Source organism: Microtus ochrogaster, unplaced genomic scaffold, assembly GCF_000317375.1.
Source record: "Microtus ochrogaster isolate Prairie Vole_2 unplaced genomic scaffold, MicOch1.0 UNK51, whole genome shotgun sequence".
In the NCBI taxonomy this organism is placed as follows: Eukaryota; Metazoa; Chordata; class Mammalia; order Rodentia; family Cricetidae; genus Microtus; species Microtus ochrogaster.
This window is the reverse complement of record NW_004949149.1, coordinates 1,592,389-1,618,808: the sequence shown is the minus strand read 5'-3', so window position 1 is coordinate 1,618,808 and position 26,420 is coordinate 1,592,389. Positions and strand designations below refer to the sequence as shown.

The window sequence follows — 26,420 nt, the reverse complement described above, 5'->3', positions numbered from 1 at the left end:
GAGAGTGGACAGCCTTGTCATGTTCCTGAGTTTATTGGGATGGCTTTGAGTTTCTCTCCATTTAATTTGATGTTAGCTGTTGGCTTGCTGTATATAGCAACATACTCAGACTTATGGGACACTATGAAAGTGGTCCTAAGAGGAAAATTCATAGCACTAAGTGCCCACTTAAAGTAAACAGAGAAAGCTCACATTGGAAACTTAACAGCCCACCTGAAAGCTCTAGAAAAAAAGAAGCAGACTCACCTAGAAGGAGTAGAAGACTAGAAATAATCAAACTGAGGGCTGAAATCAACAAAATAGAAACACAGAAAACAATCCAAAGTATCAATGAAACAAAAAGCTGGTTCCTGGAGAAAATCAACAAGATTGACAAATACCTGTATATTCTTATATGTAGTTGATGGTGTTCTATTTTTGTTTTTAAGTTTAAAAATCTTTAAAACTTTGGGGCTTTCTTTGAGTTTTATTGAGGTCCATTCCACTAAGAAGAAATACTAGCACAATGCCTGAGAGTGGCTGCTCTTTACTAGTCTATGAATCAGAATATTGTAGAAGGAGCCCATGGGTGTTTTGGAGTCTTTTAGAGTGACTGGCAAGAGCTATAAGACATGACCTTAAAACTTTCTCAGGTGTTAATGAGAGGTTCACATACACAAGCGATTTGTCTTTAGCCTGAGAGTACCTGGTTCTAATGGACCTCAGATATGAACTTTGACCCAAGACCATGTGTTTCTTTGATAATTTGTTGATGTCTAGACAAACAAGGCGGAAAATCAGTTTTGTTTCTAACTAGCAAAGTACTTTGTTCTTGAGATAGAGTGTCATGTAGTCCATGCTACCTTGGAACTTGCTTTGTAGATAGACTGGTCTTGGTTTGTGATACACCTGCTCTGCCTCTCCAATGCTGTGATTGCAACCATGGCCCCACAGCCAAAGTGAAACTCGCCCATTTTTCTGGTCCCATATTTAGTCTTAGCTTTGAAATTCAGCCAGTTGTCATTTTCAGAAGTCCATTTTTTTCTTCAACAGTATTCCAGGCCACAGTGCTACCAATAACATTCTGCAATATAATGTAGCATGATTTGTCCTTTCTTTAGACTCCAGGAACATGACATCACCACCTTACTAGTCTTTACTGAGAGTGTCTTTACCTTTTCTCAACTGTCTACTGCCTGATCTATCAATTTCAGTATCATCAATCCCCATGTAAATTGATACCTTAAACTTATCATAAAATTAAAAAAAGTTTTTTTGGGGCTAAAGATCTGTACAAGGGACTATAGTGATAGTGATGGTGTTCTCTCCTTCAGTACTAGCATGCTCATGGTAAATGTCTGTCCATTCTGATTCAAGGCCCTGGTGGACATAGGGCCATCTGTGTGGAGCATAGTTATCTGTTGCTTGGTTGGCTTAGTCATTCCCCACAAGGCTTTTCCCCCTGGCTAAGTGGAATATCCTGACAACAGGAGGAGTTCAGGATTGTCAGACTTGCTTTTGTTGTTGTTTTTAGTTGAAAAAATATTTTTTTTTTGTAAAATATATTCTTTTCCTGGTTTCCCTTCCCTTGGCTTCTCCCAGATCCATTCCACCTCCCTTCCATATAACTCCATCCCTTTCTTTCTTTCCTTACAAAGAAAACAGACAGGAAAATAGCCCACCAAACACAAGAAACACACACACACACACACACACACACACACACACGGTCCATAAAAACACAACATTGGAAGCCATACTATACAAGTAAAAGACCACTAAGATCAAAAATGCCCAAATAAAGTAATATGAAAAAAAGTATACAAAAATACCCCCCAGTTCATTTTGTGTTGGTCATCTATTGCTGGGTATGTGACCTCCTATTAAATGTGGTAAACATACCATTGGAGAAGATTAATTTTTTCCTTTGTAAGTGGATGTCAGTTGCAGACATCTTCTTGGTAAGGGGTGGGAGCCCATACCCACTTACACCACAGTCAGCTTCTGTAAGACAGAAAGTAGAAACTGTCAACACTTAAGGACTGGGAATTCAATTCTAACTGTCACACTTGTGTCATTCTGCTGGGGAAAAGTACTTGTAAGGCCATACTCTACTCAAGATTAGAGGACAGAACATCAGTTTTGACAAGTAGCCCAACATGCATAGCCAGAGGCTGGAAGCCATTGCTTTATGCTACCTACTTCTGAAAATTAAATTCCACAAAGGGTGGTATTGTAAAGAAGCTACTTGGGCCATACTGCTGTTGTTTTCCAAATCCTCCTCTAACTCCAAGTTCAATTACAACAACTGGTGTCCTTGTCACATCTGTTCTTCTGGGCTCAGTGATTTACTGTCACAGACACCTTTTCTACTTATCAACGCTAATGCACGTTCTTGCCTAAGAACCTTTGAACTTGGGGATACTTTTTTCCCATGAATTCTCTTATCTGAGATATGACAACTCTACTTAAGGTCTTTTGGGGTTTGACTCAAGTACCTCATTTACAGAGACGTCTTCTGTGATTGATGGTCTTCAAACTGCACGCCCAGCAGCAGTGCCTGCTTCTCTTCTCTGCACTGCTGTTGCAGTCTGACATGGTCCCGTGGGTAATACTTCTCAGGCTTAGAGGGCTAGTGGGGATTGCAAACAGGGCTAGTTTCCAGGTGTTCAAAATTAGGGGGTGTCTTGTGGTGCAAGTGGCAACAAGAAAACTTACTCAGATACCAATTCAAAAGTGAACTATTCAGATATCAAGTCAAAAGCAATTTATAAATAAGTAGATACATATTTGTTCATGTTTGATTGACTGGTGTGGAGCATAATACTCAGTTTTCAGAGCTTTATTTATTTTCATAAAAAGAAACTCTGGACTTGGATGTAAGGATTATTTAATGAGTTGTGAACAGTTCTCTTGTGCTGCAAAATAAAATGCAATGCAGCACGTATTTTTGTGATTTTCTTCTTTGACATAGCCTTGCCATTTGGGGGTTCTAGATTATGGTAGTTTCTAGTAGAAACTTGAATGCATGAATGAATGAATGATGGATGGATGGATGGATGGATGGACATATTGATACCAAGGACAACAAAACTGTTAAAAATAGGGAAGGCTAGGCAAGGTTGCCTATACCTGGCAAGTCCAGTCCTCAGTAGGCAGAGACAAGAAGATGTTGAGTTCAAGGCCAGCCTGGGATATAGTATAAGATCTTTGTTCCAAAACCCAAGCAACCAACCACACATTCAACCAGTCAAGCAAGCAAACAAAAAACTACTGGGGGAAAGAAAGAAGAGTTATTTTCAAAGAGAATCTAATTGCTGACATTATCTATTAATTGTTTTTTTTTTTTCAGTCACCAGTATTGTTGAGAGCCTAGAATGTGTAGGCTGTATTTTAAGTACTTGGCAAGTTTTGAGTCAATGGGGCACATGAGAGAAGAGTTGGGGTATTAAGATAGTTATCCTAAGAGCTAGGAAAAGAAAAGGTGCTAGGGACTCCACCTAAAACCAGAAAAGGAGAAACTGATTTGGAAATCTCCAGACAGTGGTAAAAGTGGGGCATGCGGTTGAAAGTGCTAGTCACTGGGAGTCCTGACATGGAGAGTGGGTAGCCTAGAGCGTAGCCTGTAAATTAGCAAGGGGAAAATGATCAGCAGTGGCCAGTTGTGAGACGGTTCTCCAGGAGGCAGAGAGATATACAGAAGGCACAGGTCACATACACAATGGCTGTCACAGAGCTGGTTACACGGGGAGAAGCAGTGCTCAGAGATGGTCTTCAGGATAGCCGTGGTCAGTTCCAAGGTCTTCAAGAATGAAGGTGATGTTTCACATACTCTTGCTTGCCTGCCAAGCTTGCTCTGCCTGATGTCTTCTGAAGCTCCTTCTATCTACCTATAGCAATTCTTACATGTCTAGCTTGAAAGAGTCATTTTCTAGATGAAGTTTTCCATGAAAAATCATACTTTAACACAATTTCCTGTCTTGTTCCTGAAAATTTGTTTACATTCTATCTTTGCAATCTTACCAAGCAATTTTAGCACTTGGTAGGTGGAGGAAGAAGGATGCTGAGTTCAAGACCAGCCTGGACTACATTGATAATATCTTGTCTTCAAAAGCCAGACAAACAACCAAACAAACAACCAAACAATCAATAAAACAAGTACACACACACACACACACACACACACACACACACACACACCACACATAAAACTTGGGAATGAAAGAATGGTTAAGTCAAGGAGATTGATTTATTAATGCATATTATTTATTTGCTGATTTTTTTTTTTTGCTTCAGAACTGAATGCATGGGAAAAACTTCAGATGATTCTTGATTGAATGGAAACATATTTATGTAGCTCCTCTTCTCAGGTACACAGGATGATCAGGACCGTGATGATAGGGTTGGAAGGGTTGAGGTTGGGGAAACAGTGATTCCTTATACACCTGCCACCTTGCCTACAAGCTAGTAGGGCTTTTCAAATGCCATTTTTGTTGCCTTTAAGTCACTCCTCATTGCTGAGTATCTGAGAAAATGTGCTCAGTTATATTTGACTAGTAACCTAATCAAATCACATGGATATTGAGAATTCTTCCCAGTGTACTCCTTATTTCCAGGGTCAAGAAGTGAACTGAAATTTTCTAGGCCCCTAATTTGAAAGAGGATACATATAGAATATTTGAATTCATTATTAGAAATGTGAATATTTTAGAAGCGAAGAAACAGCAGAACCAACTCAGGGCTGTTTAATATTTCACGCGTGTTTTCTTATTTTATTTCAGAGTGGATAATTTTGCAATTTCAAAGAAAACACTTTCATAAATGAAAGGAAAGTGAAATATGACACACTCTAATCTCTAAATTCATTCAAACAAGAGTCCTTTTGTTTTCTTAATTCTAGTTGCCAGGTATTTTAGAAGCAATTGGGCAGAAGAGGATGAGAGAGGTTTAAAAATCTAGATATATTTTTAGTATAAGAATTATCTAGTGCCTCTTTTTCCAAGAATAAAAAGATCAAACATAGGGTCTTAGTATTGTTATGCCACTTCTATTTCTATCCAATGATCAGATTTAAAAATCGGTGTCTCATGGTTTTAGACGCTACTCTTATAGAGCAATGTCCCAGTGGTTGCACGAGAAGAAACTTGAGACATGGCTTTGCTGAAAATGTCTTGTTTGACTTGGCATGGACGTATGTACCTTATTAACCTTGGCCTTTCTTATCTGCAGCCACTGTTATTTACCAAACAGGTCTTCTAAGCCAGGATTTCAATTCTGGAAGACTATCCGCAGGACAGAAGTTCTGCTGTACATATTTCTGTGTGCCGACCACTTTCTTTGGGCATGGTTCTCTGCCAGCGTATGTGAGAGACAGAGTGACCACGAGACTCTCCAGCGACATATCATCTAACGAAAGAGTAAATAGTTGTATGTCTAGAGTTGAGTAGCCCGTGTGTGGAGTGAATGACTTTATACGCACTGTTTCCTTTTCTGGCCGGCAATCAGGACTCGTGGGGCATGTGCCATTTCCTCTAACAGCTCCTCCTCCTGGCATATGGCCGGTTCTTCCTCCTGACACAAACCTGAGCCAGTGGTCTTTAAGCTTCCTAGGGGAATATTTCCATAAATCTCCAAGACTGGGTTGCAAATCTTTCACTCTTAGCTTCATTCGGTAATATTTCTACACATTTCTTTCTCCTCCACAGTGCCAATGATCTTAATGTAATCAATTCTTCCAACTCATGGGGGCTAATTTCATATTCATACACTGAAGCACTATGACTCGACCCACTGAGTGCTCTCCGTGCGAAAGTGGTAGAAATGGGATTTGAACTCGGGTCTCACTTTAGATTCTGCATTCTTAATATAGAGAATGTTATTTGCTAGTGAGCCCCACTGGTAGCAATTACAAAAATGTAAAGAAGAATTTATTAAAATTTCATAATTTATAAATGAAAGCCACACAGGACAATAGACTACTAAAATTTATTAGAGAGTTCAGGAAGTTTACCAGAGAGGTCTAAAAATAGGACATTTTCAATTATGGATTATCATTGGCTAATATAATACATTAGTGAAACAAATCATACAGCCCCTCACAACAGGGACACCTTCTCCACAACAAATTGTGGTTTACTTGAGGGCTGAATAGATAACTCAGTTTAAGAAAACCTACCTTGATTTTCTTAGGAATGAAAAACAAAACCAAACAAAACCAACCAAACAAAAAAAAACCCTAATGTCAAGTGACAAGGAGAGCAAGAATGAGTGTAGTCTTCAAAATTGGAGAACTCTGTGCATAAAAAATATAGTAAATGTTGAATTTAATGCAGAAATGTGAAAAATATTCCTGGGACATGATGAGTAGAACATCAGTTCGCCCTTAAAAGGAGCGCTGACGACAATGAGAACAGGACCATGAGACAGAACGCTTACGGTGTGCTGAGCGGTACAAAAATGAGTGAGTCGTGGCTTGGGCATGCGCAGGGGAGGAAGCGCAGGGAGGGAGGGAGGCAACTAGGCTCTTAGAAGGATCACTCTACACCAGTGTCTGGTTCGGATCCTTAAGGAAGCTGTTCGCGAATCGTAGACTGTGTTCATAGCAGGGCAGCGCGTTCCTTTCATAGCAGTGATGGTGTAAGACACTTCATTCTAAGACGTAAAACAGAAAACTCAAAGTCTGCTAATAACCACCTTTTTATATGCAGTCAATCTGTGTGGAATTGCAAGCCAACCATCATAATTCTGGGTTAGCAGGTCAAGCTGCATCTGTCTTAGAACTGAAGTTAGTGTGGGCAAACTGGGGTAATGCTCACATATTCGCGGTAGTTAATTGTGTGTGTGTGTGGGGTGCCCCAAAACACATCGTTAAACCCAAACTTTACCTCATTGTGCAAATCTAGACTGCATTTGCAATCTGGGTATTTTCTCCTCAGGAAAATTATGGTGATAAGACCAAATTCCCAGGCTGTTAAATCTGATATTCTGAAGAAAGAAAAAACATAGCTGGATTGAATACATGCTGTGATAGCCAACTGTGACCTCATAATGGCACTTAGACGCTGAATTAGAATCACCTCCACTATAATTTCCTTATTACAAAGATAAGAAGTCTAAGGTCATGAAGTCAGTGGAAGTCTGAACCAAGATTTGCATTCATGTTTCTTGACTTCCCGTCTACTTCACAGTTCTGTGAAAGTTTGGGAGGATCCAAATTTCATCAAGAATTCCCCAGCTTCAGTGTGATACGAACTATTATTGTTTTAGTAACTCAGTGGGAGTATGGTATAGCATGCATGAGAATGTACTAGAAGATGGTAAAGTCTCCACCATTGTTCACACAGCACATCCAAAGGCAGAGAGAGTCTGCATCCTAGAAATGACTTCTTGGCATACCATCAAACGTCAGACATATGCTGAGTGCTGTTCACCTAGAAAGCTATGTTCTGCGCCAACACGGAGATGATTTTATATGTTCTGTTCAGCCTGGGGTATGTACTCTGTAAGAGCGTGCTATAGCTTTTATTGTTTTGTTACTGTGAGAAACAGTGGAGGGAAAAAGTAAAAATTGACTTTGGCTCACAGTTTAGGCTAAAGTCCATGGTTGGATGGCTGTAGTGTCTCTCAGCCTGTGGTGAAGCAGTTCAGAGACGAGTAGAAGATTGGAGCTCTTCTCATCATGGCAGTCAGGAGGCAGAGAGCATGCAATAATAGAAGGGTGCAAATGATCTCTCCAGGACGCTCTCTCACTCACCTACTTCCCCCAACTAGGACCAGCTTCCACACTCTACCGCCTCCACACAATCTATTCAAATACTGATATCAATAAAATAATCTAATTATTATTATTATTGGATAATAATCACTATTATTATCCAGGGCCTCCAAGATCAAATACTGCCCCCAAACTCCACCTGCAAACAGCATTTGCGCAAGGAAGCACAGCTGGATGACGCGACCTTTTAGGGTATTTCACTCCTAAGTTATAGAAAAGCCTTTGCAGTCGTCTTTCCTCCCAACCTGTGTGTTACAGAATCCACTTTCAGTATTAGCCATGTAGGATTGTCACCTTCCTTACGTAGGGATTGTCCTGATACAAGAAGCGAGCTATCCACGTGCATCTGCTATATCCTTCAGTTCCCTCCGCAACCAAACAGTTCAAAACAAAACTGAAAGCACAACCCTCGAAAGAAACCTGGCATCGTCAAAAACAAAACTATAACCACCTCTAACATCTTGTGACCAGCACTGGAGGGGCTGAGCCTCAGAGTGTAGCAAACTTGATTTCACGAGGAACGAGTCAGTATTTGCTGGCCACTAGAAAACGCATTTTCTTTACAATGAATCTGAGGATCACAGAAGTAATAGAAAACAGAAGGGAAAAGTGAAAAATAATTAAGAAGGTAAAAGTACCCATTCTTAGTAGTGGTTTAATGCATGCTACTGTACCCGAGTAACAATTTAATGCATGCTACTGTACTGGAGTAACAGTTGGCCTGTTGATAACTAGCTAATGAGACCCATGGAGAAAAGGTGCAATTAGGAGTTAAGTCCCCTGTCATGGGGGCCAGTGCTTTACTCGCTCTCCCCCAGATAACCACACACAACCCTATAGAGGACAAAGCAATGACAATTGACTGTATGGACACTGTCTGCTGTCCAGGTCAGGGAGAGGAAAACCGGCAGCCACATTCACCGCACAGGAGCTCAGTAGTCTACTATGCCAACTGGCAAATAAACCCTGTTAATAGCAACAGCCTGGCTCCTCGCAGTCCAGCAAGCGGTGGCTTGCAATTATTAGATGTTTGGTTCCTTTGTCTGGGAGGGGCACAGCAAGCAGAGCCTTAGACATAAGATTCCTGGAACCACTCCAGGAATCTGAGGCTACTCTGTTGATCCAGATGTACAATGTAAACCACTCTGTACGTTGCACAAAAGTCAAGTATTCAGAATGAGTGGTGCCTGAGGTCTCATCAACAAGAATAATTAAAGCATAAAAGAACGTCAGTCAGTCTTGGTGAGACCATTTGTAGACCGAATAATCACCAAAGGATTTTGTGGTCAAAAGTCCATCAGTGTTTAATAAAAGAACCGCTTTGTCCTAGATGGCTTTATTTGATCGTGTGATTTCTGAGTACTGCGGTAACCCTGCTGCTGTGCTGCTGCAGGAGGCAATAGACATATTTCCATCTGGGTATTTGCCAGAAGGCGCTGTGCTGTGTCATTAAGCTGTCGTGCCTTTTGACGGGACATTATCAGCAGGTAACAGCGAGTGCGCGTCATTGCAACTATCATGTGATACTTCCCGGGACAAACAGTGAGGTGTGTCTTCTGGGGCAGCCAAGAGTGATCACGCTGAGATTGCTATTGCTGGGCTGCTATAAATACAGCACACGCATTAACACTTAAACAATCGTCTCTGGTGGCAGGACTGGAAAATTGCTTAGTGATGATTTGCCGAGTTTTATAATGAAGAATAAATTTTATATGGATCTTTTTATATAAATTCCAGAAGGAATCAAAAGCAGGGGCCTGCATTTTAAATGCATACCTGGGAACCTCTTGTGTTTAATACATTTCTGTGAATTGGAGGGAGGTAGTTTAACAGCAAATCCCCAAAATTCAGGAAACAGCTTTCTATAGCTATTTCTACAGTTCGAAGTGGCATGCATGTATAAGAGTTATAGAAAGATAATATGCAAAGGAAGGAAGGAGGTCAGAAGCAGCCACCGTTAGAGTCAAGCCTAAATAGATCATTTTAACAAGACATGGCTTAGCCTGTGGGGTGGAAAGAAAACTCATATTCTCTAGGAGTTAAAAGCATAGGGCTTCCTTCTGCTATCTTTTTCTACAAGCACTGTGGGATTCCTCTAATTCTCTAGTCTTGTTCTTCTACCGCTGTGGTCCTTATGTTGTCTGAAACTCACCTTCAACTCTCCATCTTTGGGAACCTCCCCATTGCTGCCCCTCCTCTTCAGCTGTGAGGCTTTGCCCACCTCCTGATGGCATTTGAGAGCCTTTTCGAGAATTTTGAAATCCTATCTAGAGGTGTGTCATCTCGGTAAACTATTGTCATCTTAGGTACAAACCTGCTTGTCCTATTAGATCTGATACCGAGTTCTCATCAGAGTCAACCCATCACCCTTCACATTTAAAGAAACAAATACAGAAATAAAACCACAGTGCAAACACAATAATGGTTTCGCGTGCTCTCTGTGTGCCTAGGCTTGTTGTATGGAGCTTACACACATGACCTGAATTGCACAGCCCTTGTGTGAGGTAGGTATTAGCACCTTCCCAATTCCACCGATAAAAACAGCTTGAATTAACTCACCCGGTGGTATTGCTAGATAGTGGCTAAGTCAGGTTTCAAACCCACGTCTGTCTGCAGGCGAGTCCTGTACTGAGTCTCCACCAGTGTTTCCTAGTCCGTCCGCTGTGATGACAGCCACTGACCCCACAGTGTCTGACATAGCACGCCAGCGTTTTCACACTTGAGATGCAGTTGACTCCAGGAAGAGGAAGTGGTTTTCTGGTTTCCTTCTATTTGACTTCATTTATTCTCAGAAGATCACATGGGGTTTGTGGCTATCAGGTTTGACAGCACAGCTCTGTATACTTTTAAGATGGGGCTCACTAGAAACTGGAAAACCAGACACAGAAAAGGCATTAAGAGAAAGTAATCGTTGTTCACCATTTCTAGAGTTTTTCCAACAGGAAAACCAAAGTGTCTTAACTGGTTACTCTTGAGAGATGGTGTTCAGTTAAATTCATTTCTTGTTTCCTTGATTGAGACAGTGTTGGGTTTCCAGAGTGCTACATGACAGGGACATGGTTTCCCCTGCCAAGCATTGCCAGGCTAAGTATCTTTATAGAAAATAACAATATATTTCATAGTTGTCTGATGAATGTTAAGTCAGAATATCCAAACCTCCTCTAACACTTTTCAATATCTATTTAAATAAATGCTAGGAATAAATAGCAATAAATAAATGCTATTTATTGCTTTCTCACACGTAATGCTCGAGTGTGTAAATGCATTCAAACTGAGATTTTAGACCTCAAAAGGTTACACAGTGTTCTCCAGTTCCTTTCTGCGAATAGAAGCAGGGCTTTGTTTTCTATATATTTTCTCCTATTTTTCACAATATTTATCTAGTCCTATCCTGACATCTTATGCCCATGTCGCCCCAATCCAAGCCCGACCTGTAGATGAGAAGGGGAAAGAGTGCAGTCCGTGTAGCATGCTTTCTAACCTCCTTCTGGCTCTCATTGACTCCAGCTAGGGATTTGGGGGATGGCAGAGGACTAAGGAGTGAATTTCTCCTGGGTTGGTGTGGATCCTCTGTTAGGGGTGGGCTCTCCGTAACAGCCATAGCTCAGCATTACAGTGAATGACCGGTAGCCTCTCAGCTCTCAGTTCCTTTTCTTAGTCCTGCAATTGGTTCATTGGATTGAATTATTTTGGTTTCTTGGGGTGATGGTTAGTTTTTGTCACCTCAGCAAAAGCCGGATCATCTGGAAAGAGGGAACTTCGGTTGAGAAAATGCCCCACTGGCCTCCCCATAGGGGCATCTTCATGATTGGTGGGGAAGAGCTCAGTCCACTGTGGGTGGCCCTACCCCTGGCCAGGAGGTGGTGGAAAAAAGCCAGCTGACCAAGCCACAGAGAAGAGTCCAGTCAGTAGCTTTTCTCCATGGCCTCTGTTCCTGCCTTAAGTTTCCTGCCCTGACTTTGCTTCATGGTGTACTATAAACTGAGAGCTGAAATAAACCCTCACCAATCCAAGTTGCTTTTTTGGTCATGGTCTCTGTCACAGCAGTAGGAACCACAGTAGGAAGTCAGGGGAAATACAAGAGGTTTTGCTGAGAAGCACTGGAGGCAAATCTGCTCTCCTGACTGATGAGGAAGTGAGATAATTTGTATTAGACAGCGGTGGGCATTGTAAGAGTAGTCTAGAGAAGAAGAGGTGTAAACAGTAGGAATTTGGTTCTTCCCATTCTGGAGCCTGGGAATTTTAGGAACAAGAAGCCAGCTGGTTTGTTTTCTAGTGAAAGATGTCTTTTCCTGGCCCTGGCTATCATCTTACCATGTCCTTACATGGTAGGGGGTGGAAGGAGAGCGAAAGGGACGGGAGAGGAGCAGAGGGGAAGGAAAGGGAGTGACTAGCACCTGTGAGAGGTCGACGCTCTAACAGGGATGTCCTTGAGCGGAGATGTTACACTGCCGTGCCCTCACCTCCCTGGTGTTCAGTCTTCCGGACCAGAGATGAGGTCTTGGAGTGGGCTGCTGGTGTTACAGGCTTAAAAGGAGAGTTTTCCTATCTGTGAGTCAGTCACAGAGCCAATATCCAAACCCTCTTACAAACTTGCCTGAAGGTTTTGGGCAACACAGTGTTTCTTCTTTTAATTTGTAACTTTTACTACCTCAGTGATGATCAGAGTTTATCTAAGGTAATAGTCATGCTATAAACACTATGTCCGTCCTATCAATATATGCCCAAGGTGTTGTATAATTATTTTAGAAGATAGAAATTATTATTTTACTCTTTTGAAAAGCTGAAATGCTACAGCAAAATTGGGGTAGCCCATTTTAAACTTCTCTAACAGTGTAACCAAGCCCCCAAAGCAGGTATACTTTATAAATGACATTATATATACTATGTTTCTAACTGCCTGAGTGGAGAATCCTAAAACAGGTGCATACCACCATCATCATCTTGCTTAGATTTAGTAATTCAATACAAAGCCCAAAAGCATTTTTGACATCTTGTTTGCTTTGAGTTATTATCAGAGTTACAGTCAACATGGGCATCAGTTATAGTCTGGGACATTTTGAAGACTTTAGGGAAAATTTATAAAACGAAACAAAACAATTCAGACTGATTTCTGACATTTTTCTCCACACAAGCCTTGTCTTTAACAGAATGATCAGCTCCATAGCTAGCCATGATTTTGAGGAATAGGGGGTCAGTCAGTGTGTGGTTCTATGTCTTAAGCCCTGCCTTTTGCTCCTGCAGAGTACATGCCGACACATGGCCCTCTGGCTCTTTGAAGCAGTGTCTCTTCGTGGTCCACGCTGGTGAGGTCCTTTAGAGCACACAGCCCCTGTCAGCAGATAACCAGCCTACAGGAGGTCAAGTAAGCAAAAATTTAGGAATTGTATCATGTGACATAACACTGTACCAAACAATAAATAGGGCATGGCTATGAGATACAGTTGTTTACACTTGAGGATTAAGAAAAGGAGCCTATTGGTGTAAAAAGAGATGCCAGAGTTTGGAAATGTGGGCGACGACAGGGAATTGGCCACATAATAGAGGTGGCTGCTTTCTTTTACCTGGAATCAGACTGGAAATCTTTTAGGCTATTTAATTTAAAATATCTCTGGACAGACTAATCAGCCCCGTTTTGTGGGTGGGTAGAAGCCTTGGGATGTGATGGACATGACTGGCCCCAGCAGATCTTTACTTCTAAAAACAGGTGACAAGTGAGATTTGGCCTGTGAAGAGTGCTGTCCCAATTCCGGCACCCGTGTCGAGTGAATTCTTCACCTCACTTTCTGCTCCATTATTAGGTAATTCTGAAGGAATGGCATGCTTCAGCTTATGCATGAAAGTAGTTCTGCTAGCCATTGCTCCATGGAGCGCCTAATGCAGGCAGATTAGAAAATGGCAGATTAGACATTGGTTTGTCTAATTGTTTGATGAGTAATTGCAATTTTTTTGAAACTATTTGAGAACAATGCCTGGCCAAGTTCGCGTGTAGAGCTAAATAAAAACATTAAAGGTAAAATAATATAAATACAAGCTCTGTATTCGTCTTGACAAATGCATAATTTCATTTTTATGCTCAGTTGTAATTTCTGTGTCACCTTCAGACAAGAGTCTATAATGTGTGGTCAGATCAAGATTGACAATACAGGAGGCAAGGGGGCAGGTTTATTGAAGTTAGCTTGATTTGAAAAATAATCAGGCTAGCTAAAAGACAAAACAATTATATTTTTATAATATATTATAAGGGGAAAACTCGCAAAACAGGAACGAGACATCCAAAGGTCAGCTGTGCTGCTAGGGAACCACACAGAGAGAGGGCACCCGGGCTACCCCATTTTTCTCAGGGTCCCAGAAAGCCACACCCTAACTTGGTCCCTCCTCTTAAAATAATTGGTTGTCAAAGATTCCCCATCACGGGTTATAGAAGTGGAGGTCTTTGTAAGAATCGGTAGAAAGGAAAGGGAATTCTTGTCTTGCTTGCTCATTTTCGCTGCTGAAAAATTATAAAGGTAATAAAATTTGAAAGAAAATGTGTGAAGAACCTGCCCTAGGCAATAATTAACTGTAAACAAATAATTAATAATAATAATAATTAATAATAATAATAATAATAATAATAATAATAATAATAATAAACTGTAAACAAATCAACTCAGTAGCTTCCCAGGCTTCCTTGAAAGGCTGTCTTACTTAGAAATCTTGTTACAAATTCCCTGAACCCAAAAATCAATTTATGCTTAGTGTTTTAGACACACACATTTCAGGGACTGCTGTAGTAGGGGCTCAAGGAGGAGGCAGTTGGCATCCAGGATATTGAAGCTGTAAAACTTGTTGCATTTTTATCAAAGACACTGTAGCTCTGAATTGCTTTGCCACTGTGGGGTATCAATAAAAAGAAGTAATCATCATAGGGTTCTTAAATTCCATTGTGATAAACTATGGTGGATGGGTTTTCTTTGAACCAAACTTCACCTGAAGGATGCAAACAAGTTAAAGAGGACATGCCCTGCCCCATAGTAACTAACACAATAGCAAACAAGTCTTCTGAAAACACAAGAAAAGTGTTGCCTGCTTCCCGAATTTATTTTTTTCAATCCCTCTGGGTTCCCTGAATAACTTCATTCTGGTTTCCTTTGTGTAAACGCTTGTGAACAGGCCTTTGGACTGGCTATAAGACGGTGGCCAAGGACAGCTTTTCCAGCAATGTGAAGGAAGGCTGAAAATTTAGGCTGGGTAGAATTAGGGGCCTCAGGATTCTCTTTCGATTTGCATCGAAAATGTAGGCAGTCAAGTAAAATGTGTTCTATAGTAATCTTTGCTCTTAACTGTGGTAAAGACCCAAGGATGCCCAACTTGAACAGGATTTGCCACCAATGAAGCATTTATTTTTGAGTGAGTGTATACCTGCAGGCCAGAAGAGGGCACCAGACCTCATTTCGGAATTTCAGATGGTTGTGGGCCACCACGTGGTTGCTGGGAATTGAACTCAGGACCTTTGGAAGAGCAGTCAGTGCTCTTAACCACTGAGCCATCTCTCCAGCCCGAAGCATTTATTTTTAACACTCAGTAGAGAAGTGTCATAGGCCCTGTTGGGTCCATGGGGGTCATGCAAAGATGGGGGCAGACCATCAAAGTCTAAAAAACTTGAAGCAAACTTTATTTCAGAAACCAGAGTCCAGGAAAAAATAAAAAAATAAATAAAATAAGAAATCTCCATGGGGGCACAAAAAGCTTATCAGCTAGCTGAGCCCACAGCCAGAGATGGATTTTGTAAGGAAGGCTGTGGTAAAGGCCGGTTTCTGAACCCACCTTCTTGCATTAAGATGTACCAAGTATTAGGTCTGAACAAAGGAATTTTTACAGTCTCGAGGAAAAACTCAGACACAGATTGCCTTACTTTACAATCAGAGTTTTTCAGTTAAACTAGTGTTTGTACTTAATCTGTTGTCTTTCTTGGTACTTCCAGGGGTTGTTTACTGAAGCCCTGTGCTCTGCCCTTTGATGCTGCCAGTTTCACGTAGCAGGGATAATGTGAACCCAGAGGTCATATATCTAACTCCTAAAAGTTAGCTCAGCTCATATCTGTTGTTAATCAAGGATGGCCTGGGGTGTAGGCTCTCAGTTTGCAGAGAGATGCTTTGGCCTTGTTAATAGAGCTATGGGTTGTAAAGCAGAGTAACCCACTGTTAATGGTCAATCCTCAAGCTGCTGAGAAGGCTGCTGACAGTCTGTTCTCATTCTCCTAGGCTTACAACTTTATATTTCTTTATTTCTACATTCTTATTTCTGCAATCTATATTTTATATTCTTATTCTTGGACCCTTCAGGCCCAACAGTAAACAATCCTGGGCTGCAGTAACAGCCCAGCCTCGCCTGTAGTGCTTTTCACGCTGTTTAACTTCTTACACTCTGAAAATAAATGTTTGTATGAAGGAGAATTTCTGTCTGTGGTGTGTTGATCTGGTCTCTCCTGGGTGCGCTTTCACTCCAAGCCTTCTCCTTGTGTTTCAGTGAGGACCACAGTGTACAGGCTGTGGTGGCCCTAAACCAGTGTTAAACCCTATTTGGTGAAAACTTTTCATTCTATTTCTTATTATCTTCCTGGTTTTCAAAATACTGCGTGTTCACTACCGTCAAAGTGATATCTACAGGTAAGTGTGTAGTAGAAGATTTATAGCCAGTTATGCAATGGCAAAGAGATAATTTATTACAAGATTCATTCTAGAATTAGTTCTACATGGTCTATGTAAAAAAGTCATTTGTTTTGTGGCTTTGTATGCTTACCTGAAAATTATGGCATTTCCTTGTGATACTAAAGAAGTAAATACTACTTTAATGTACATAGTAACACAATTTAAATGTGTTAAAAACCTAAAGTTAACTTCCTTAATTTGGGTAGATATTGAAAATACTCAATGAGCGCATTTCTTTTGTGTGTGACTCTGTGTAGATTTTAACATTTATTAGAAATACTTCCTTGGGGGTTGGCTGTATTACTCAGCCTTCTCCAGAGAAGCAGAACCAAAAGAATATGTTATTACAGAAGATGACTTATTGCCTAACTCAGAGGATCCCAGAGGCTGAAAAGTCCCACAGTGAATGCTTGCAGGATGGAGAGCACATCTTCCCAGATGAATAAGGTGGAAGCCTCAGAATGGCAGAAGGGCCAAGGGCAGCCCCAGTTTAAGTAGGACCAGAGGCTTGGCTGTCCCTAGAGACGGGTCCACTTGTGCAAGTCTGTGGTCAATAATTAGAGAACCTGGAGTCTCATGTCCTTAGACAACAACAGTGAACAAGGGTGCTTGCGCAGAAACGGGAGCATGAGCAAAGGCTAGTTTCCTACTTCTGCTTTCGTGTTCCATTTTTCCCGTGATCTTTCCCATCCCCGGGAATTCCTATCTGCCCAGCTCCTTCACACGGGAAACAGTCTTCTCAAAATCCCCTTCACAGATACTCCTAGAAGTGAAAATTACCAGTTTTCTAGGCATCTTCTCAATTCAGCCAAGCTGACAACCAAATTAGCCGGCACAGATGTCTGAATATATTACAGGTGCTCACTAAATAGTCCAGAAAATATGTGAAAGTTGACTTGCATCATTATCTGTGCGTCTTCCTAACATCACCATTTCACCATTGCACGAACTGTTCTGGTTCCACAAAGAAGATGGCACTGGTTAATGCCAAATGCTAAATATCTTTCTGGAAACCATACAAAGGACAAGGAGACCGGACCTGGTGGCAGGGGCTGGGAGACATCCACAAATAATTCTATAGCAAAACTTTAGGAGCGTGGAAGACACTGTGAAATGGTAACCATAGCATCTGTAGGCCAAGCAGTTGAGGTAAAAAACCTTGTGTGGGAACCTTTCCTGAGACAACAGGAAAGGATGGGAACGTGGAGGAAACACACTGATACCCATGAGCCACCATCAGAGGAGGATCCAAAAAAACAACGTGCCCTGCTGAGTGACAGGTATACCCAAGCGGAAAGCCTTGTTGGAAGAAACAGAGAAAGACGCTTGCATTCTATGCAGATCTCTGAGAGTTCATCTTTGAACAAACAAGAAAAGGGAAGGAAATGGTATGTTTTTTGGTAGCATCTTCTCACGCTGAAGCTGGGGTTGACAGAATTGGTACCCAAGTGCTCGTGAATTTCACCACATTTAAGCAGGCAGATTCAGGCCTTGTCTGCATTGGTTCCTTTGTCCTGTGGAAACTTAGCATGCTGTCAACAGTTCTGACCCATGAGGCAGTTATCAGCTTCACTCCCTTCTCTTCGTCCGTTACTGACTCCTTACAGTGCAACCTGCTTGGCTGTCTGTACTGGGAAACAGTCGGTCAGCTCAGCAGCTCTTCCCAGAACCGACTTGCCCGTTTCCTCTTATTTTCCAGTTCACAATCTGTGGATTTCCTGGAAATTCGTTTCTTATGTAAATACTCCCATGTTTAAAAATGACATCATTTTGTTCTTTTTTGCTTTTCTGATGTCTGTTGGGACTTCTACACTGGGCCACAGATTATTTAAACCCGTGGTGCTTCATTTTCAAGCAATTGAAAATTTCTTGTATCATTGTTTTCTTTGCAATTTTTCACAGATAGAGTTTCTGTCAATTTAATTTTATGGTGCCTTACTTGGTGGTCCAACATATGCTTAATTTTGGCAGTGTTCCAGGAGACTTGGGCATTATGGAAACTGCCACTGTTGGCGAGCTCTGTCGTTGTTAAGAGCTGCACCATTATTGAATGCAATGCACCAAACAAATCAGTGGGACCAACCTTAGGAATTGTTCTTGGACCCACAACGCAGGTGCTGAAATTCCCTTTTATCGTTTGCTTTTAAAAGCGATGCTAAGACCAGTGGTACATTTGCCTGCTTCTCCTTTCTGCATTAAAGCTGTGATTTTTAGGACATATACTATACATTACGTTGTCTTCCTTGATATACTGACCTTCTCAAGCCAATGAAATGTTATACCATCTCCTAATAAGGCTTGGAGTTAATATTGGTTCATGTTAATATTATGCTAGGTAGCCTAGCTTATTTATTTGTGAACATAAGTTCAAAAGACTTTAGTAAATTAAAAAAAAAACAGTTGTTCATTGAAAGAATAATATATTACTATCAATTAAGTTTTTTTCTAGAAATCAAAGCTTATTAAATCTGAAAATAATTCATCATATCCTTGGAGTCAAAGGAATATCATATGCAAATATCCACAGTTGAAAAAATTCAGTTGAAAATAATTTAATAGTCTTTGCAGATGTTTAAAAAAATAATGATAATTCAGGGCTAGCAAGATGACTCTGTAGGTAAGGATCCTGATGCATATGTGTGAGGGTGTATATTTTGATACCCAGCACCCATTTTACCCTGGATTCAGTGGCCCACGTTGGCATTCTAGCACTGGGGTGCAGGCAAAACCAGGGGAATTCACAGAATTCTTCAACTCCTCAGTCTTGTGGGATCAGTGAGCTCCAGTTTCAGAGAGATCCTGTCTTAAAAAGTTAGATAAAAAACCATCAGAGAAAACATTAGATGTTAATATCTGGTCTCCATATGCACACAAACACACTTGTATGTTCAGATGTATGCCTACATATACACACCCATATACACATGTATAGACACCGTGCAGATACATACTCAGACATATACATACAATAACAATGACTCAACAAATTAAATTATAAGCATTTTATTAACATGAAACACGTGTGCATACACAAACACACATATATATATACATATTGTATATATATATATATATATATATATATATATATATATATACACACACAATATTAGCCCAAAGAGAATGTCATAACTAATGACAAAATTCTAGAAACAGTTCTGCTAGATGTACAAATAAGGTGGCTCTGCTCACACCTGGAGTGTCCCTGTGATGACCAGTTTAACCAACAAAGCAGAAAGAAGAACATGGACTCAAAAACAAGCAAGCTAAAGAAAAGTTATTATAATTGATGAGTTGTCACCTAGAAATCCCAGAAGTATCTCACTAGAAATTTCCAACTGTTAACTCACTTCCAGCTTCTAAAACAGGCATCAATCAAAACATAAGTCTGACTCACTGAAAAAAATTTCCTTTGTTGGGAATAAGAAGAATCTGGAGAAATTGAAAATGAAAACGCTGAGCTGGGGAGAGAGGGGATAGGTAGGAAATTTTTCTCTAATAGAAACCATGGAAATATGAATAAAGAAGGATGGGTACAAGGCCACTGGGTGTAGGGAAAGAACATGAATAGACATTGCGCATACGAAGAAACAGAAAAAGCATTTCAGCACATTGAAAGGCATTCAAACCCACATAAAATGCTACTTGTCATCTAGTATTTATTGAAGAAATGAGGGATTGAAAGTCTGTGTTCTAAACTTGCTTGCATTCTGCAGGGAGACTTTAAGGATGAGCAAGAACTACTGGTAAGGATTGTATAACCACCCTGGGTGGAGCAGAATGCAGTTGACAGAATTTGGAAGGCAAATTTTTTATTTCATTTCATTTTATTTTATTTTGGTTTTTTGCAAGGCAGGGTTTCTCTGTAGCTTTGATGCCTGTCCTGGAACTAGCTCTTGTAGACTAGGCTGGCCTCAAGCTCACAGAGCTCCACCTGCCTCTGCCTCCCGAGTGCTGGGATTAAAGGTGTGCGCCACCACCACCCAGCTTTTTATTTTATTTTTTAAAAAGACTTTCCTCTTTTCATTTTGCATACCAATCCCAGTTCCCACCTCCTCCCATTCTCTCTTCTCCACCCCCACCCCATCCACTTCTCAGAGAGGGTAAGGCACATTGCTTTGAGGAAGGACCAAAGCCCTCCCTACAATATCTAGGCTGAGTAAGCTATCCCTCCAAAGAGAATCAGTTTTAAAAGGCCAGTACAAGCAGTAGGGATATATTCTGCTGCCACTGCTAGTAGCTCCACAGTCTGTCCCCAGTCAAACGACTGTCACCCACATTCAGAGGGCCTAGTTTGGTCCTATGCTGTTTCCTTTCCTATTCGGCTGGAGTTGGTGAGCTCCCATTAGCTCAGGTCAGCTGTTTCAGTGGGTGTCCTCATCATGGTCTTGACCTCTTTGCTCATATTCTCACTCCTCCCACTCTTCAACTGGACTTTGGGAGCTCAGTCCAGTGCTCCACTGTGGATCTCTGTCTCTGCTTCCATCAGTTGCTGGATGAAGGCTCTATGGTGACATGTAAGATAGTCGTCAAACTGACTACAGGACAAGGACAATTTTGGCACTCTCTCCACTATTGCTTAGGGTGTTAGCTGGGGTCATCTTTATGGAATTCCTGGGAATTTTTCTAGTGCCAGGTTTCTTGCTAGCCCCACAATGGCTCCCTCAATCAAGATATCTCTTTCCTTGCTCTCATCTCCGTCCTTCCCCCATCTCAATTATCCCATTCCCTCAAGTTCTTCTTTCCCTTCCCCTTCTTCCTCCTCTTTCCCTTCTATTCTCCTTTCCCCTCCCAACCCCATGTTCCCAATTTTGTCAAAAGATATTGTCTATTTCCCTGTCCCAGGGGGATCTATATATGTTTTTCTTAGAGTTCTCTGATGTGGGAGGGTCTTCTGTTTGTATTGATTTCATTGGTTAATAAAGAAACTGCCTTGGCCCATTTGATAGGCCAGCCCTTAGGTGGGTGGAGTAGACAGAACAAAATGCTAGGAAGAAGGGAAGTGAGGTCAGATGCCATGGAGCCAGACGCGATGGAGCCAGCTGCCAGGTCAGACATGCTGAATCTTTCCCAGTAAGACAGCACCTCATGGTGCTACACAGATTATTAGAAATGGGTTAAGCAAGATATGAGAATTAGCCAAGATGAGGCTAGATATAACGGGCCAGGTAGTGTTTATATGAATACAGTTTGTGTGTTGTTATTCCGGGGCTAAGCTAGCCATGCGCGAGCCAGCCAGGACCAAAAGCAGGCCCGCTGCTCCTTCTACAAATGGTGCCCAACATGGGGCTCGAACCCATGACCCTCAGATTAAGATTGAGCTAGCCAGGTGGGAGCCGGGTGGGACAAAAAGCAGGCCCACTGCTCCTTCTACAGTTCTTCTTGTTATTTAGCTTCTCTGGGGTTGTGGACTATAGACTCATTATCCTTTGCTTTAAAGCTAGTATTCTCTTATGAGTAAGTACATACCAAGCTCATCTGTCTGAGTCAGGCTTGCCTCACAATGATTTTTTCTAGTTCTATCCATTTGCATGCAAACTTCAAGATGTCATTGTTTTTTACTGCTGAGTAAATTGTATAAATTTACCACTTTACTGAGTAAATTGTGTAAATATACCACTTTTTTAAAATCCATTCTTTGGTTGAGGGGCATCTTGGTTCTTTCCAGGTTCTGGCTATTACAAATAATACTGCTATGAACGTAGTTAAACAAATGTCTTTGTAGTATGATTTGAGCATCATGCCTAAGAGTGGTATTTCTGGCTCTCGAGGTAGGTTGATTCCCATTTTTTCTGAGAAATCGCCAAACTGATTTCCAGAGTGGTTTTATAAGTTTGAATTTCTACCAGCAGTGGAGGATTGTTCCCCTTACTCCACATCTTCTCCAGCATAAGCTGTCATTGATGTTTTTGATCTTAGCCATTCTGACAGGTATAAGTTGGTATCTTAGAGTTGGTTTGATTTGCATTTCCCTGATGGTTAAGGATGTTTAACGTGTCCTTAAGTGCCTTTTTTGGCCATTTAAGGTGCTTCCATTGAGAATTCTCTGTTTAAATCTGTACTCCATTTTTAAATGGATTATTTGATATTTTGATGTCTAATTTCTTAAGTTCTTTATATATTTTGGAAATCAGTCCTTTGTCTGATGTGTGGTTGGTGAAGATATTTTCCCATTCAATAGGCTGCCTTTCTGTCTTATTGACTGTGCTTCCTGCTTTACAGAAGCTTCTCAGTTTCAGGAGGTCCCATTTAATTATTGTTGCTCTCAGTGCCTGTGCTACTGGTGTTATATTTAGAAAGTAGTCTCTTGTACCCAAGTATTGAAGGCTACTTCCTACTTTCTCTTCTGTCAGGTTCAGTGTGGGTGGATTTATATTGAGGTCTTTAATCTATTTGGACTTGAGTTTTGTTCATGGGGATAGATATGGATCTATTTGCATTCTTCTACATGTTGACATCCAGTTATACCAACAATTTATTGAATATTCTTTCTTTTTTTCCATTGTATAATTTTAACTTCTTTGTCAAAACTTCACTGTTCATGGGTGAGTGGGTTAATATTGGGGTCTTTGATTCAATTCCATTTGTCTACCTGTCTGTTTTTATGCCAACACCAGGCTGTTTTTATACTGTAGCTCTATAATAGAGCTTGATGTCAGGGATGGTGATGCATGCAGAAGTTCCTTTATTGTACAGGATTTTTTTTTTTTTGGCTATCCTGGGTTTTTCATTTTTCCATATGAAGTTGAGTATTGTTCTTTCAAGGTCTGTGAAGAATTGTCTTGGGATTTTGGTGGGGATTGTGTTGAATCTATAGATTGCTTTTGGTAGAATTGCCATTTTTATTATGTTGATCCTATCTGTCCAAGAGCATGGAGGATTTTTCCATTTTCTCATATCTTCTTCAATTTCTTTCTTCGAAGACTTAAAATTCTTTTCAAACATGTCTTTCATGTCTTTGCATGGTGTTACCCCCAGATATTTTCTGTTAATTGTGACTGTTGTAAAGGTTGATGTTTCTCTGATTTATTTTTCAGCTCCTTTACCATTTGTATATAGGACGGCTAATGATTTTTTTGAGTTGATTTTGTATCCTGCCACATTACTGAGGGTATTTATCAGCTGTAGGAGTTCCCTGGTAGAGTTTTTGGGGTCACTTTTGTATACTATCATATCCTGCAAATAGAGAAAGTTTAACTTCTTTCTTTCCAAGTTGAATCCCCTTGATCTCCATTTGTTGTCTTATTACTTTAGCTAGAACTTTAAGAACTATTTTGAATAGATATGGGGAGAGTGGACAGCCTTGTTTCTAATTTTAGTGGAATCACTATGAGCTTCTTTCCATTTAATTTGATATTGGCTGTATATTGCTTTTATTATGTTTAGATATGTTCCTTATTTCCCTGATTTCTCCAAGACCTTTATCATGAAGGAGTCTTGGATTTTGTCGAATGCTCCTTCAGCATCTAATAAGATGATCATATGTTTTTTTTTTATTTCAGTTTATTTATATGGTGGATTACATTGGCAGATTTTCTTTCCTATGTTGAACCATCCCTGCGTCTCTGGGATGAAGCCTACTTGTTCATGGTGAATGACTTTTCTAATGTGTTTCTGGATTTGGTTCACCAATATTTTACTGAGTATTTTGCAACAATGTACATGAGTGAGATTGGTTTATAATTCTCTTTCTTGGTTGAGTCTTTGTGTGGGTTCAGTATTAGGAAAACTGTAGTCTCATAAAAAGAGTTTGGTAATGTTCCTTCTCTTTCTATTATGTGGAACAATTTGAGGAGTATAGGTTAGCTTTTCTTTGGCGTTCTTGTAGAATTCGGCACTGAAACCATCTGGCCATTTTTTTTTTTTGCTTGTTTGTTTTTGTTTTGATTGGGAGGCTTTTGATGACTGCTTCTATTTCCTTGCAGGTTATAGGTCTATATAAATAGTTCACCTGGTCTTAATTTAATTTTGGTATGTGGTACCTATCCAGAAATTTGTCTATTTTTTTACATTTTCCAATTTGATGTAGTACAGGTTTTTGTAGTATGACCTAGTGATTCTCTGGATTTTCTCAGTGTCTGTTGTTATTTCCCCCTTTTCAATTCTGATTTTGTTAATTTGGATGTTCTCTCTCTGCCTTTAATTAGTTGCCCAAGGGTTTGTCTATCTTGCTGATTTTCTCAAAGAACCAGCTCTCTTTTTGCATTGATTTTATGTTTCTTATTGATTTCAGCTCTCAATTTGATTATTTTCTGTCATCTACTCCTCCAGGGTGAGTCTGTTTCTTTTTTTTCTAGAGCTTTCAGGTGTGCTGTTAAGTCACTAGTGTGAGCTTTCTCCACTTTCTTTATGTAGGCACTGAGTGCTATGAACTTTCCTTTTAGCATGGATTTCAAAGTGTCCCATAGGTTTGGGCATGTTGTGCTTTCATTTTTGTTGAATTCTAGGATGTCTTTAATATCTATTTTTATTTCTTCCTTGACCCAGGGTGACTCAATAGTTCACTGTCCAATTTCCACGAGATTGTAGGTTTTTTGCAATTAGTATTATTGTTAAATTCTAACTTTAAACCATGGTGATCCAATAGGATACATGGGGTTACTCCATTTTTTTTTAATCTGTTGAGGTTTGCTTAATTACCAAGTATTTGGTCAGTTTTAGAGAAGGTTTTATGAAGTCCCGAGAAGAAGGTACATTCTTTTGTGTTTGGGTGAATGTTCTGTAGATGTCTATTAAGTCCACTTGAGTCATGACATCTGTTAGTTCTCGTATTTCTCTGTTAAGTTTATGTCTGGTTGACCTGTCCATTGTGGAGAGAGGGGTTTTGAAGTTTCCTCCTATTAGTGTGTGGGGTTTGATGGGCTGTCTAAGCTTTAGTAATTTTTTTTTTCATATGTGAGTGCTTTTGTATTTGGGGCATAGATGTTCAGGATTGTGTCTTCATCTTGATGAATTTTTCCTGTGATAAGTATGAAGTGTCCTTTTCCATCTCTTCTGATTGATTTTAGTTTGAAGTCTATATTGTTAGACATTAGGATAGCTATACCAGTTTCTTAGGTCCATTTGATTGGAAAATCTTTTCCCATCCCTTTACTCTGAGGTAATGTCTGTCTTTGAGGTTGAGGTATGTTTCTTGTATACAGTAGAAGGATGGATCCTGCTTTTGTGTCCATTCTTTTAGCCTGTGTCTTTTTATAGGAGAATTGAGTCCATTGATATTAAAAGATATTAATGACCAGTGATTGTGAATTCTTATTTTTTGGTGGTAGTGTTTGTGTTTTCCCCTTCTTTGGGGTTTTCTGGTGTGCGGTTATCTGTTGCCTGCATTTTTGTGGTTACAGTTAGCTTCTTTGGGTTGGAGTTTTCCTTCTAGTATTTTATGTAGGACTGGATTTCTGGATATGTGTTGTTTAAATCTGGTTTTGCCATGGAATATCTTGTTTTTTCCATTGATGGTGATTGGAAGCTTTTCTGGGTATAGTCATCTGGATTTCCATTCATGGTCTTTTAGTGTCTACAGTACATCTGTTCAGGACCTTCTGGCTCTCATGGTTTCCACTGAGAAGTTAGATACAATTCTGATAGGTCTGCCTTTAGATGTTACCTAGCCTTTTTCCTTTGAAGCTCTTAATATTCTTTCTTTTTTGTTGTATGTTTTGTGTTTTGATTATTATATGGCAAGGGGCCTATTTATGGTTCAGTCTGTTTGGTGTTCTGTAAGCTTATTGTACCTTCATAGAAATAACCTACTTTAGGTTGGAAAAGTTTTCTTCAATGATTTTGTTCAATATATTTTCTGTGCCTTTGAGCTGGAGTTCTTCTCCTTTTTTTATGCCTATCATCCTTAGGACTGTTTTTTTCCATGGTGTCCAGATTTCATGGGTGTTTTGTCTTAAGAATTTGTTGGATTTGACATTTTCTTTGGCCTATTAATCTATTTCCTCTATGATGTGGGATTCCCCTCTGCATGCTAT

The 26,420-nt window shown here is 40.3% G+C and overlaps 1 protein-coding gene across 1 annotated transcript in view; it reads left to right on the top strand.

Annotated features, from left to right (window-relative positions):
* Il15 (interleukin 15) overlaps positions 1 to 26,420 on the top strand; it is an 83,986-nt gene that overhangs the window by 11,305 nt on the left and 46,261 nt on the right. The window contains exons 2-3 of the mRNA XM_026777270.1: positions 12,998 to 13,118; positions 13,461 to 13,554. The gene's annotated coding sequence lies outside the window, so the exon portion shown is untranslated. The remainder of the gene's footprint in view (positions 1 to 12,997; positions 13,119 to 13,460; positions 13,555 to 26,420) is intronic.